This window comes from Mytilus trossulus, chromosome 6, assembly GCF_036588685.1.
Source record: "Mytilus trossulus isolate FHL-02 chromosome 6, PNRI_Mtr1.1.1.hap1, whole genome shotgun sequence".
Taxonomy (NCBI): Eukaryota; Metazoa; Mollusca; class Bivalvia; order Mytilida; family Mytilidae; genus Mytilus; species Mytilus trossulus.
In genome coordinates, this window is record NC_086378.1 from 27120371 (window position 1) to 27137015 (window position 16645).

Sequence of the window (16645 nt, forward strand, 5' to 3'; positions counted from 1 at the left end):
TGTTTGACTAATATTAAGAAGGTTGTTAAGTTTATAAGATAAAAATGCATATAACAGATTGACATAACTTAAATCTCAAAGAAATATAAAAAGTTCAATTGTAATTGAAATATAAACTATTAAAAAAATTCATGCTAAACACACAATTCAATTCAATATTTTATTTAGCATGTCGATCAGTAATACCAAGGAGGTTATATTAGAAGGAGAGTGAACACTCTGCTTGATACAAAATTAGCATCCCCAGGATAGCAGTTCGATCAGAGAAAAATGATAAAATTATAAAGAAACCGACATGTTTATCACCCACTTGACATGGCCCTCTGATGTACCGGGCTGTTACCGCGAGTGGGCTATTAGATAAATCACATATGTCATGTGATTGTTATCAGTGACTGGTCATTAAAGTTCAGGTGTATTTTCAGTAAAATGCAGTGTATAGGTGTTTATGATATGTAAAAAGATCGGACGAGCAATTTCAAAATCAATCGTCTGTCTACGGTGAAAAAAGATAAAGAAATGGCAAAGTTGTGAGGGTTTAAAGGAAAGTTAGTGAGCAATTTTTATTCGACACTACATTGCTTTAATCAAAGATTTTCGCTTCACCTGTCAATTTCTGCTTATGAGAATTGGCAGGTAATAATCATAGAAAATATACGAATATGCAATGTACTTTAGTTACAGCGACCGGTAAAGACCGGAAGGAATATTTGCAAGTGAAACATAGAGAAATTTATCGAGAACAACGTTATGACTGTTGATATAAAGATTGACGGCAATGGGACGGATATTCGTTTTATTTCTATTGGTTATAAGTTTACTTTTAACATAAAATTTTAATTTTTAATTACTTAATAAAAAAATATCACAAAAAAATCTGATTAACATTTCAGAGGTATATAATATACACGGTTCCTGATACAATCACCGTAACTATCACCGTGGTTTGTGCGCATGCGCAAGAAACGCCCACCGAATTTCCTACTTTCATTTTTGAAAAATCTTCTATTTGGAGATAGATTTGTACGCATCTATTTACATTTTATCTGCGAAAGAAAATACACTTGCTCAGTTGCTGAAGTGGCTCTCTTTCTCGTCCTGAAGAGCACACATAACTTCTAAAACGTAAAAAAAATTATGTGAAAGGTATGAAAAATAATGCATTGTAACAATGAAAACATACATCATCTTTAAATGCAAAATAACATTTTAAAGGAAAAGAGGCTTCACCCCCCCCCCCCCCCCCCCTTTTTCCTTTTCCAACTACAAAATGTGATCTGGTTCAAAAGAGCCGGACAATTAATACTTTTCATGTGTATGTGTCAGGTCAGTGTTCATAGGAGGTGGCCGAAATGTTTTCTTGGGGAGTCCAGAAAGTTTTAAAAAGATTGTTATGGATAGTGCATGTATGAGGGGATAGGACCTTTATCAGGGGTCTCATTGGGGTGTTCCGATCCCGGATCCCGCTTACTGTTTTATCAGATTCTCGTATCCTGCTTACACTATATACGTAAGCAATTCTCATTTTTTTGTCATTTCCCTGGTCCCGCAAGACCTCACTTCCCGTTTTCATGACACAATAATTTGACTTTCACGTGGCATGCTTACAAATGAATTGGCAATCCCATGTCACACTTAGACATCAATGAGAACCACTTTATCGGGACTCCAAGATCAGGTGTTTTTCGGAATTGACTATTTAGGGATCCAGGAATTCTTTTTTTGAATTTCGGGATGTCGGGATGTCAGGATTTAAATTCGGGAATTCAGGATTTCATGTTTTTAAGCCCAAGATTTTGGGATCAGGACTCCTCCTACCCCCGGTCATGTATGAGGGCGATACTTGTAATCCCGGGAAATCTTGGTACCTCTGTCTTCATGAATAACCGTAAAAAAAATTTGCCAAATGACAATTATAACAGTAATCACCACTCTATTCATCTATCAACACACTGTATATATTTATCACCATTCAGTATTAATCATCATTCTGTATTAATCACCACTTTGTAAAACACAATATATATATCACAATGCTATATATTTATCACCATTCTGTATTAATCACCACTTTGTACAACACTGTATACATCTATCACCATGCTATATATTTATCACCACTCTATAAATCTATCAACACACTGTATATATCTAAAACCACAGTATATATTTATGGCCACTTTGTACGACACTGTATATATACCTAACACCAACAGTGTTTAATTTAGATCTTTCTGTATATATTTTTCATTATTGAGCACAATATATATCTATCACCATCTACAATATCTATCACCTAACTTTATCTCTCTATCACCATACTTTATCTGTCTATCACCATACTTAATATATATACCACTTCAGATATATATATATATATATATGTTTACATGCACACGTATAAAAATTGTGGTTTTTATCCATCACAATCATAGGTTTGAACGTAGTTTTCAATTTAGACTTGTTTATATAATTTGCGAAAGCAAATTTACAGATCTAACATTGTTTGGTTGATGTTTAGACGAGTTGTATATATATATATATATATATCCACTAACTATCCACTAACTATATATCTATGTCCTTACTATACATCTATCACATCACGTAATCTATCACTACACTTTATATCACCTATATCACCACTTTATATTAATATCACCACACTGAATATATATATATCACCACTTTATAAATCAATAACTGCTTTATAATTCAATCAACACACTATATATAACTAAAACCACTGTATATAACTATCACTGTTCTGTATAAATATCAATTTGTACAATACTGTATAAATTAACCACCAAAAGATGTTTATATTTGTATCTCTCTGAATTTCTTTCCATACTATAGACCTCAACTGCCTCCCTTTATATGTTTATGGCTTCACTGCTTATATTCATCGCCTTGCTAGATATCTTTTAGGTAGCTTCACATATCTCTTCCCACAATTCATATATCTATCACCTAACATTATACACCAATCACCCCACTTTATATATCTATCACCTCACTGTTGTCTTTCACCATACTATATATATGCATCACCACTCTTTATAAAGCTGTCACCACACTTTATATCTAGCACCGCACTTTATTTATCTATCACATCACAGTTTTACCTATCATCTCTCTTTATATTTGTATCACCATACTGAATATATCTAGCACCTCTCTCTATATATATGACTTTTCTACTTTCTTGTAATCATGCAAATGTTCTATGTACATGAAAATAGGAATATGGTATAATGAATGTTGGTCAAACAACCTTATTGAATACATGTATATATCCTTTAGTAACACATTTTATAGTGACTATTTTAACACATGAAATTTCATTTTTATCATACCACACACTGCATATCTATTGCTACAGTCTCTTTATCTATTACCATACTCTCAATATCTATCACAACATCCCTTTGTGTATTACCACATTATAAACACCTATCTCATGGTATATATCAATCACTGAACTCTATAATTATCATCATACTGTTTATATCTAAAACTTAATTGATATCTCAATGACCTGAGTAAATATTTAACACCCCAATTGATACATCTTTCACCTTTCTTCATATATCTATTATCTTACTTGATACATTTATCACCTCACTTTATATATTTAGCACTTCACTATAGCTATATATATTGATATTGATATCCTCACTATATATACATATGTATATCAATCACATCACTTTATTTATATATCTATCACCTCACTTTATATATCTATCACCTCACTTTATATATCTATCACCTAACTTTACATATTTTCCCCTTAACTTTAAACATCTGTCACCACAATGTATATCTATCACCACACCTTGTATATCTATCACCACACTTTGTATATTTATCACCTCATTTTATATATCCATCACCACGATTTTCATATCTATCATCACACTTAATATATCTATCATCACACTTAATATATTTATCACCTCACTATATACATCTATCACCACACTGTTCATATGTCACAACACTATATATCTATCACCACACTTTATATATCTATCACCCCACTTTATATATCTATCACCTCACTTTATATATCTATCACCACACTATTCATATGTCAAAACACTTTATGTATCTATCACCACACTTTGTATACCTATCACCACCCTATATACATCTATCACCACACTGTTCTTATGTCAAAACACTATATATCTATCACCACACTTTGTTAATCTATCACCACCCAATATACATCTACCACCACACTGTTCATATGTAACAACACTTTATATAACTATCACCACACTTTAAATATCCATCACTACACTAAACATATCTTTCACCACACTTTATATATCTATCACCACACTTTATATATCTATCACCACACTAATCATATGTCAAAACACTTTATGTATCTATCACCAAATTAAATACATCTATCACCACACTGTTCATATGTCATAACATTTTATGTATCTGTCACCTCATTTTATATATCCATCAACACAATTTTTATATCTATCATCACACTTAATATATCTATCATTAAACTTAATATATTTATCACCTCACTAAATACATCTATCACCACACTTTGTATATCTATCACCACCCTATATACATCTACCACCACACTTTTCTTATGTTACAACACTATATATCTATCACCACACTTTGTTTATCTATCACCACCCAATATACATCTATCACCATACTGTTCATATGTAACAACACTTTATATAACTATCACCACACTCTAAATATCTATCACTACACTTAATATATCTATCACCACACTTTATATATCTATCACCACACTATTCATATGTCAAAACACTTTATATATCTATCACTTCACTTTATATATCTATCACCACACTATTCATATGTCAAAACACTTTATATATCTATCACCTCACTTTATATATATATCACCACACTATTCATATGTCAAAACACTTTGTGTATCTATCATCACCCTATATACATCTACCACCACACTGTTCTTATGTTCCAACACTATATGTCTATCACCACACTTTGTTTATCTATCACCACCCAATATACATCTATCACCCCACTGTCCATTTGTAACAACACTTTATATAACTATCACCACACTCTAAATATCTATCACTACACTTAATATATCTATCACCACACTTTATATATCTGTCACCCCACTTAATATATCTATCACCACACTTTATATATCTATCACCCCACTTAATATATCTATCACCACACTATTCATATGTCAAAACACTTTATGTATCTATCACCACACTTTGTATATCTATCACCACCCTATATACATCTATCACCACACTGTTCTTATGTTTCAACACTATATATCTATCACCACACTTTGTTTATCTATCACCACCCAATATACATCTATCACCCCACTGTTCATATGTAACAACACTTTATATAACTATCACCACACTCTAAATATCTATCACTACACTTAATATGTCTATCACCACACTTTATATATCTATCACCCCACTTTATATATCTTTCACCACACTATTCATATGTCAAAACACTTTATGTATCTATCACCAAATTATATACATATATCACCACACTATTCATATGTCATAACACTTTATGTATCTTTCACCACACTTTGTATATCTATCACACCTCACTTTATATATCCATCAACACACTTTTTATATCTATCATCACACTTAATATATTTATCACCTCACTATATATATCTATCACCACACTATTCATATGTCAAAACACTTTATATATCTATCACCTCACTTTATATATCTATCACCACACTATTCATATGTCAAAACACTTTATGTATCTATCACCACACTTTGTATATCTATCACCACCCTATATACATTTACCACCACACTGTTCTTATGTTCCAACACTATATGTCTATCACCACAATTTGTTTATCTATCACTTCCCAATATACATCTATCACCACACTGTTCATATGAAACAACACTTTATATAACTATCACCACACTCTGAATATCTATCACTACACTTAATATATCTATCACCACACTTTATATATCTATCACTCCACTTTATATATCTATCACCACACTATTCATATGTCAAAACACTTTATGTATCTATCACCACACTTTGTATACCTATCACCACCCTATATACATCTATCACCACACTGTTCTTATGTCAAAACACTATATATCTATCACCACACTTTGTTAATCTATCACCACCCAATATACATCTATCACCACACTGTTCATATGTAACAAAACTTTATATAACTATCACCACACTCTAAATATGTATCATTACACTTAACATATCTTTCACCACACTTTATATATCAATCACCACACTTTATATATCTATCACCACACTTAATATATCCATCAACACAATTTTTATATCTATCATCACACTTAATATATCTATCATTAAACTTAATATATTTATCACCTCACTAAATACATATATCACCACACTTTGTATATCTATCACCACCCTATATACATCTACCACCACACTGTTCTTATGTAACAACACTATATATTTATCACCACACTTTGTTTATCTATCACCACCCAATATACATCTATCACCCCACTGTTCATATGTAACAACACTTTATATAACTATCACCACACTCTAAATATCTATCACTACACTTAATATATCTATCACCACACTTTATATCTATCACCCCACTTTATATATCTATCACCACACTATTCATATGTCAAAACACTTTATATATTTATCACCTCACTATATATATCTATCACCACACTATTCATATGTCAAAACACTTTATATATCTATCACCTCACTTTATATATCTATCACCACACTATTCATATGTCAAAACACTTTATGTATCTATCACCACACTTTGTATATCTATCACCACCCTATATACATCTACCACCACACTGTTCTTATGTTACAACACTATATATCTATCACCACACTTTGTTTATCTATCACCACCCAATAACATCTATCACCCCACTGTTCATATGTAACAACACTTTATATAACTATCACCACACTCTAAATATCTATCACTACACTTAATATATCTATCACCACACTTTATATCTATCACCCCACTTTATATATCTATCACCACACTATTCATATGTCAAAACACTTTATATATTTATCACCTCACTATATATATCTATCACCACACTATTCATATGTCAAAACACTTTATATATCTATCACCTCACTTTATATATCTATCACCACACTATTCATATGTCAAAACACTTTATGTATCTATCACCACACTTTGTATATCTATCACCACCCTATATACATCTACCACCACACTGTTCTTATGTTACAACACTATATATCTATCACCACACTTTGTTTATCTATCACCACCCAATATACATCTATCACCCCACTGTTCATATGTAACAACACTTTATATAACTATCACCACACTCTAAATATCTATCACTACACTTAATATATCTATCACCACACTTTATATCTATCACCCCACTTTATATATCTATCACCACACTATTCATATGTCAAAACACTTTATATATTTATCACCTCACTATATATATCTATCACCACACTATTCATATGTCAAAACACTTTATATATCTATCACCTCACTTTATATATCTATCACCACACTATTCATATGTCAAAACACTTTATGTATCTATCACCACACTTTGTATATCTATCACCACCCTATATACATCTACCACCACACTGTTCTTATGTTACAACACTATATATCTATCACCACACTTTGTTTATCTATCACCACCCAATATACATCTATCACCCCACTGTTCATATGTAACAACACTTTATATAACTATCACCACACTCTAAATATCTATCACTACACTTAATATATCTATCACCACACTTTATATCTATCACCCCACTTTATATATCTATCACCACACTATTCATATGTCAAAACACTTTATATATTTATCACCTCACTATATATATCTATCACCACACTATTCATATGTCAAAACACTTTATATATCTATCACCTCACTTTATATATCTATCACCACACTATTCATATGTCAAAACACTTTATGTATCTATCACCACACTTTGTATATCTATCACCACCCTATATACATCTACCACCACACTGTTCTTATGTTACAACACTATATATCTATCACCACACTTTGTTTATCTATCACCACCCAATATACATCTATCACCCCACTGTTCATATGTAACAACACTTTATATAACTATCACCACACTCTAAATATCTATCACTACACTTAATATATCTATCACCACACTTTATATCTATCACCCCACTTTATATATCTATCACCACACTATTCATATGTCAAAACACTTTATGTATCTATCACCAAATTATATACATATATCACCACACTATTCATATGTCATAACACTTTATGTATCTTTCACCACACTTTCTATCACACCTCACTTTATATATCCATCAACACACTTTTTATATCTATCATCACACTTTATATATTTATCACCTCACTATATATATCTATCACCACACTTTGTTTATCTATCACCACCCAATATACATCTATCACCACACTGTTCATATGTCACAACACTTTATATATCTATCACCACACTCTAAATATCTATCACCACACTTAATATATCTATCACCACACTTCATTTATCTATCACCACACTTTTCATATTTATCACCACACTGCATATCTATCACCACACTATTCATATGTCAAAACACTTCATGTATCTATCACTAAATTATATACATCTATCACCACACTGTTCATATGTCAACCAACTTTATGTATCTATCATCACATTTTATATACAGTCTCTTTATCTTTTACCATACTCTCAATATCTATCACTACGTCCCTTTGTGTATTACCACATTATAAACACCTATCACCTAACTACCAGCTCACGGTATATATCAATCACTTCACTCTATAATTATCATCATACTGTTTATATCTAAACCTTAATTGATATATCAATGACCTGAGTAAATATTTAACACCACAATTGATACATCTTCCACCTTTCTTCATATATCTATCATCTTACTTGATACATTTATCATCTCAATTAATATATATTAAGCACTTCACTATAGCTATATATATTGATGTCCTCACTGTATATACATATATATATCTATCACCTCACTTTATATATCTATCACCTAACTTTACATATTTTCCACATAACTTTAAACATCTGTCACCACAATGTATATCTATCACAACACCTTGTATATCTTTCACCACACTTTGTATATTTATCACCTCATTTTATATATCCATTACCATGATTTTTATATCTATCATCACACTTAATATATCTATCATCACACTTAATATATTTATCACCTCACTATATACATCTATCACCACACTGTTCATATATCACAACACTATATATCTATCACCACACTTTGTATATCTATTACCACCCTATATACATGTATCATCACACTGTTCATATGTCACAACACTTTATATAACTATCACCACACTCTAAATATCTATCACCATACTTAATATATCTATCACCACACTTGATATATCTATCACCACACTTTATATATCTATCACCACACTTTATCACCACACTTTATATATCTATCACATTATTCATATGTCAAAACACTTTATGTATCTATCACCAAATTATATACATCTATCACCACACTGTTCATATGTCACCTAATTAATGTATCTATCATCACATTTTGTATATCTATCACATAATTTTGTATATCTTTCACCTCACTTTATACAAATATCACCCACTGTGCATTGTCACCACACTATGCATATCTTTCATCTCACTTTATATATCTATCACCTCATTTTATATATGTATGGCCTCGCTGAAAATATCTCATTGACTTCACTGTTTATACTTTTTCACCACATTTTATATATGTATCTATTACCTCACTGCACTGTTTAAATCAATTACAACACCATCAATACTTGTCACCAGCCAGTATATATCTTAATACTATTCTCACTCAGCAATAGTGATGGTAAAGTTTTTTTTAGAAAATGATACTCAATAAAAGATATATATAGTGTGCTGGTTGATATATTCCACTATTGCTACAGTCACTGTATTCATCACCACACTCTCCATATCTATCCCAACACTCTCAATAGCTATCCCAATACTATGATTATCTATCACTACACTCTCCATTCCAAAGCCAACAGTCGTCATTATGTATATCATAATTGTCTGTATTTATATCATAATAGCCTCTATTTTTTTTAATTGAGTTAAGCCTGCCAATTGATATTTTATTGTGCGTTTTCCTATGTTGTGATGTCATGCTATTGTTTCAGAAAAAGGGAGAAGGTTTGGTACCATTAAAACTTTTAATCCCCCTGCAAAATTTTTCACCTGTCCTAAGTCAGGAATCTGATGTACAGTAGTTGTCGTTTGTTTATGTAATTTATACATGTTTCTCGTTTCTTTTTTTTTATATAGATTAGACTGTTGGTTTTCCTGTTTGAATGGTTTTACACTTGTAATTTGGAGCCCTTTACAGCTTGTTGTTCAGTGTGAGTCAAGTCTCCGTGTTGAAGGCCCTACATTGACCTATAATGGTTTAATTTTTTAAATTGTTATTTGGATGGAGAGTTGTCTCATTGGCACTCACACCACATATTCATATATATATCTATATATATCATAACAGTCTCTATGTATATCCCCACATAATAAACACCTATCATCTTACTTTATTTATCCATCACCTCACTTTATATATCAATCACCACAAACTCTATATATCTATCCACATACTTTCGATATCTATCCCAACACTCTCTATATCTATCCCCATGCTTTTGATATCAATCCCCACAATCTCTATATCTTTCTCCTCAGTCTCTATGTATATGTCCTCACTATATAAAACCTACTCCATTACTTTATTAATCAATCATCTTACTTTATAAATCAATCACATTCTCTCTTTGATTATCATCAGACTTTCTACATCTTTCCCACAGTTTCTATGTTTATTGCCACATGATATTTAATCTACCACCTTAATAAACATACATATCACCTTAATTTATTTATCAATCACCTCACTACATATATCAATCACCACACAATCTCTATATCTATCCTCATACTCTCTATCCCCACAGAGTTATGCATACTTTCAAATAATAAACACTGATCACCTTATTTTGTATACCTATTACCTCACTTTATATATCAATCACCACATTCTCTATATCTATCCCCATGCTCTCTGCATCTATCACCCACTCTCTATATCTACACCAACAGTCTCTATGTATATCTCCACATATTAAATACCTTTCACTTTAATTTATTTATCAATCACCTCACTTTATATATCAATCACCACACACTCTCTATATCTATCCACATACTCTCTATATCCACCACAAATGTCTCTCTGTATATTTCCACATATTAAACACCTATCACCTTACTTTATTTATCAATCACCTCACTTAATATATATATCACCACACTCTCTATAATTATCCCCATAATCATTGTATCTATCCCCACAATCTCTATGTATATCACAACATTATAAACACCTATCACTTTACTTTATTTATCAATCTCCTCAGTTTATACATGTTATACATCAATCACCACACTCTCTTTGTTTATCCCCATATTCTATATCCACCCTAAAAGTCTATGTTTATCTGCACATAATAATTACCTATCACTTTACTTTATTTATCAATCACCTCACTTTAAACATGTTATACATCAATCACCACACCCTCTTTGTTTATCCCCATATTTTATATCCACCCCCAAAGTCTATGTTTATCTGCACATAATAAACACCTATCACCTTACTTTATTTATCAATCACCTCACTTTATATATCAATCACCATATTCTCTATTTCTATCTCCATGATCTTTGTATATACCCCCACAATTTCTATGTATATCACAACATTATAAACAGCTATCACTTTTCTTTATTTATCAAACACCTCACTTTTTTTGTTTATCCCTATATTCTATATGTACCCGAAATTCTATGTGTATCTGTTCATAATAAAAACCTATCACCTTACTTTATTTATCAATCACCTCACTTTATATATCAATCACCACATTCTCTATATCTATCCCCCACAATCTCTATGTATATCACTACACTATATACACCTGTGCATTTAGTTAAAATACCAAACACCTCACTTTGTAAATCAATCATTTCATTTTATATGTATCACCTCACTCAAAATATCTATCACCTCACTGTTTAAATTTTCACCTCAATTTGTATATTATGTCTATCACACCACTGGTTATATCTCTCAAAGCCCTATTTATACCAATTTCAAAGTGGATATGAGCATAATAATAATCCACTTTTCTGTACAGATATCTGTTTATGTGTTTTTAGATTTTAAACTAAAAATTACTCAATGTGACACCTATCATTGTTATTTTTTTTTCAGAAAAGGGAAACTAGATATTTGAGAGATAGAAAATAGAAGAAAAGGAAAAGGTAATCTTCATTGATATTGATAGTATTATACATATGAATGTAAAGAGTTAATTAGCATTCAAACAATCCTGGTTGAAATTAAATAATTGAAAAAAATGTTTTTTTAAAGATTAACTGCTCAAAATGTCATGCAATATTTTATGTTAATATCATGTCAGGTAACTTTTCAATAAAAGACGCAAATATGGTATACTAACTGTGGGTCAATGATTCTAACATTCAAGATGAGTAAACCTTATAAATATATTGCTTCAGTGTTATTGTACTTGTAGCATTGTCTACATAATACATCTGCTGGAACACACATAATGTATATACCACCACATATTATGTATCTACTACATCACATGATATAATTATGGCCACATATAATATAGCTACCACCACACATAATCAACCACCACACTATTTTGTTGATCACCACACTGTTTGTCTATCAACTCACTGTGTTTATATATCACCACACTATGTTTGTCTATCATCTCACTATTGCCTATCACCACACTATTGTCTATCATCACACTATGTTTGTCTATCACCACACTTTGTTTGTCTATCACCACACTTTGTTTGTCTATCACCATACTGTGTTTGTCTATCACCACACTATGTTTGTATATAACATGTTTGTCTATCACCACACTATGTATATATAGCACCACACTTTGTTTGTCTATCACCACACTATGTTTGTCTATCACCACACTATGTTAATTTATCATTACAGTATGTTTGTCTATCACCACACTATGTTTGTCAATCACCACACTATGTTTGTCTATCACCTTACTAATGTCTATCACCACACTGTGTTTATCTATCACCACACTATGTTTGTCTATCACCACACTATGTTTGTCAATCGACACACTTTGTTTGTCTATTACCTCACTATTGTCTATCACCACACTGTATATCTATCACGACACTATGTTTGTCTATCACAACACTGTGTTTGTCTATCATCACACTGTATATATCTATCACCACACTATGTTTGTCTATCACCACACTATGTTCATAAATTACCACACTATGTTTTTCTATCACCACACTATGTTTGTCTATCACCACACTACACTATATACACCTGTGCCTTTAGTTAAAATACCAATCACCTCACTTTGTAAATCAATCATTTCATTTTATATGTATCACCTCACTCAAAATATCTATCACCTCACTGTTTATATTTTCACCTCAATTTGTCTATCATACCACTGGGTATATCTCTCAAAGCACCCTATTTATACCAATTTCAAAGTGGATATGAGCATAATAATAATCCACTTTTCTGTACAGAAATCTGTTTATGTGTTTTTAGATTTTAAACTAAAAATTACTCAATGTGACACCTATCATTGTTATTTTTTTTCAGAAAAAGGAAACTAAATATTTGAGAGATAGAAAATAGAAGAAAAGGAAAAGGTAATCTTCATTTTTATTTATTTGTCTATCACCACACTATGTTTGTCTATTACTTTAGTATGTTTGTCTATCACAACACTTTATATTTTAATCATCACAGTTTTCATATTCACCAACACATTCTTATTACCAATACTAGATAAAAAGAAATAGTTATGATTAAGCCTTGTTTTCTCCCTATATTGACATTTCATAAAAAAGGTAAATCATGGTTCTTTGAAATGCATTTCTAATGAAAAAAAATATTTGAACTTTTCATTTAAATGATTGATCTCACAAATGAATTGTATTTCTGCATTACAAATTTTACAATTTGATACAATCTGGGGATTATTTGCTGTCTTTGCATTGATGAAACACTCCTATTTACTCTCAGATGGAAAATAAATGTCAACTGTTTGAGACATTTAAATTTTGTATTGTATTAGACTAATTATTTATTCAACTGAACCATATATTGTTTTGTAGGTTAATCAAGATTTAGTGCTGGCCACACACTTAAGAAAGAATAAGAACAAGAATGTCTTTACAGAATAGGGGAGACTATTTTACTGCACTTAGATTTGTGTTTTTGTTATAATTAACTGATATTGTAATTTGTCCTTGGATAAAATATCTGCAATGTGGAGGACAACTGAACTGTGTTCTTATATATTGAAGACCTACAATGATTTAAAATGCATGAACTTTATACTACTGGAAAATGGTTATCATTAAAGTAACAAACACAGAATTTATTTACATGTATAAAATGTTATCTGAAAGGTGAAAGGTGAAAGTAAACAGATTCCTGGTTGTTTGAATACAAATCAAAGCAGTTGTATTGTGTAGTTAAGAATATATTTACGTTGTTTATGCATTTATATATTGGAATATTTAGAATTGTACAATATGTTTAATTTTCTAAAACCTTCGTTCTATGTTATGTAGGTTTGATTTTCATGAAATAAAAAGTTCTAAAATTTTATTATTACTTTTACTTAATATCAATGTGATTATTTTCCAGCAACAATTGCTATATGATTGCTTTCTATATATATAATGAAATTCTTCATCACTTTATTGACAAGAACTAAATATTGTGTCTAGGATGATAATAAGAAATTGTAAACAGTCTTATGATAGGGAGACTTGGAATATCTTGAAATGGTTGTATATTAAACTCATGAAATAGAGTTATTGGTTTCCGAAATTTTTCAGATTATTCCGGAGGGAACATCTACAATCTATTATGAACATTATATATATTACCGACTGTAAGACATAGGTACTTTAGTCAGGGTGAAATATCCAAAAGACACTTACATAGTAGGGTGTATTATTGATATTTGAGCGGGAACATCAACAATGCATCATACACAGTTCTATGGTATTTTTCTAAATGCAGGAGAGATATATATATAGGTACACTATTATGGATGATATTCTCCATGAAAATTTATTCAGTAGCTGCAAGTGTCGAACTACGATGACATCTACAATGCTTCATACACATTTGATATTTACTAACTGTAAGGGATATATAGGTTTATTAGTAAGGATGAATTTTTTCCAAGAACATTTATACAGTAGGCTGCAAGTGTTGATATTTAAGAGGGAAAATCTACAATCCTTCATACACATTTTGTATTTTACCGACTGCATGACATATAAGAAATGACAGAAATATGAAATATTTCCAGGAAAATTATAAAGCTGTGGTTTGTGCTCATAGTTGAAGTCCGTACTGTGACCATTAGTTGTTAATTTCTGTGTCAATTTGGTTTCTTGTGGAGAGTTGTCTCATTGGCAATCATACCATATCTTCTTTTTTGTCGAGCCTGCAACTTTTGTTGCAGAAAGCTCGACATAGGGATAGTGATCCGGCGGCGGCTGCGGCGGCGGTGTTAGCTAACTTCTTAAAAGGTTTATATTTTAGAAGGTGATAGACCTGGATGCTTCATACTTTGTATATAGATGCCTCATGTTAGGAAGTTTCCGTCAGTCACATGTCCAATGTCCTTGATCTCATTTTTATGGTTCAGTGACCACTTGAATAAAAAGTTCCAATTTTTTGTAATGTTGAATTCTCTCTTATTATAAATAATAGGATAACTGTATTTGGTATGTGCTTACCTTGCAAGGTCCTCATGCCTGTCAGGCAGTTTTCACTTGACCTCGACCTCATTTCATGGATCAGTGAACAAGGTTAAGTTAGGTGGTCAAGTCCATATCTCAGATATAATAAGCAATAGGGCTAGTATATTTGGTGTATGGAAGGACTGTAAGGTGTACATGTCCAACTGGCAGATGTCATCTGACCTTGAACTCATTTTTATGGTTCAGCGGTTATAGTTAAGTTTTGTGTTTTGGTCTGTTTTGATAACTAATTTCTCATACTTTATGCAATAGGTCTACTATATTTGTTGTATGGAATGATTGTAAGGTGTACAGGTATAGCGGGCAGAAGTCATCTGACCTTGATCTCATTTTCATGGTTCAGTGGTCAAAGTTAAGTTTATAAGCTTTGGTCTTTTTATCTAATATTATATGCCAAAGGTCAACTTTATTTGGTGTATGGAAATATATTATGATCTATACGTCAATCCCGCAGGTTTTATTAGACCATGACCTCAATATGACGGTTCATTGCACAATGTTAAGTTTTTGTGTTTTGTTTTATTTTTCTTAAACTATAAGT

The 16645-nt window shown here is 31.3% G+C and overlaps 1 long non-coding RNA gene across 1 annotated transcript; it reads left to right on the forward strand.

The window, feature by feature from the left end:
- Nucleotides 1-966: 966 nt before the first annotated feature.
- On the forward strand, nt 967-14932 carry LOC134723291 (uncharacterized). Its single transcript, XR_010108038.1, has 4 exons — nt 967-1146; nt 12488-12537; nt 13916-13965; nt 14434-14932. It is a non-coding gene; the product is annotated as an uncharacterized LOC134723291 (long non-coding RNA).
- Nucleotides 14933-16645: the final 1713 nt, after the last annotated feature.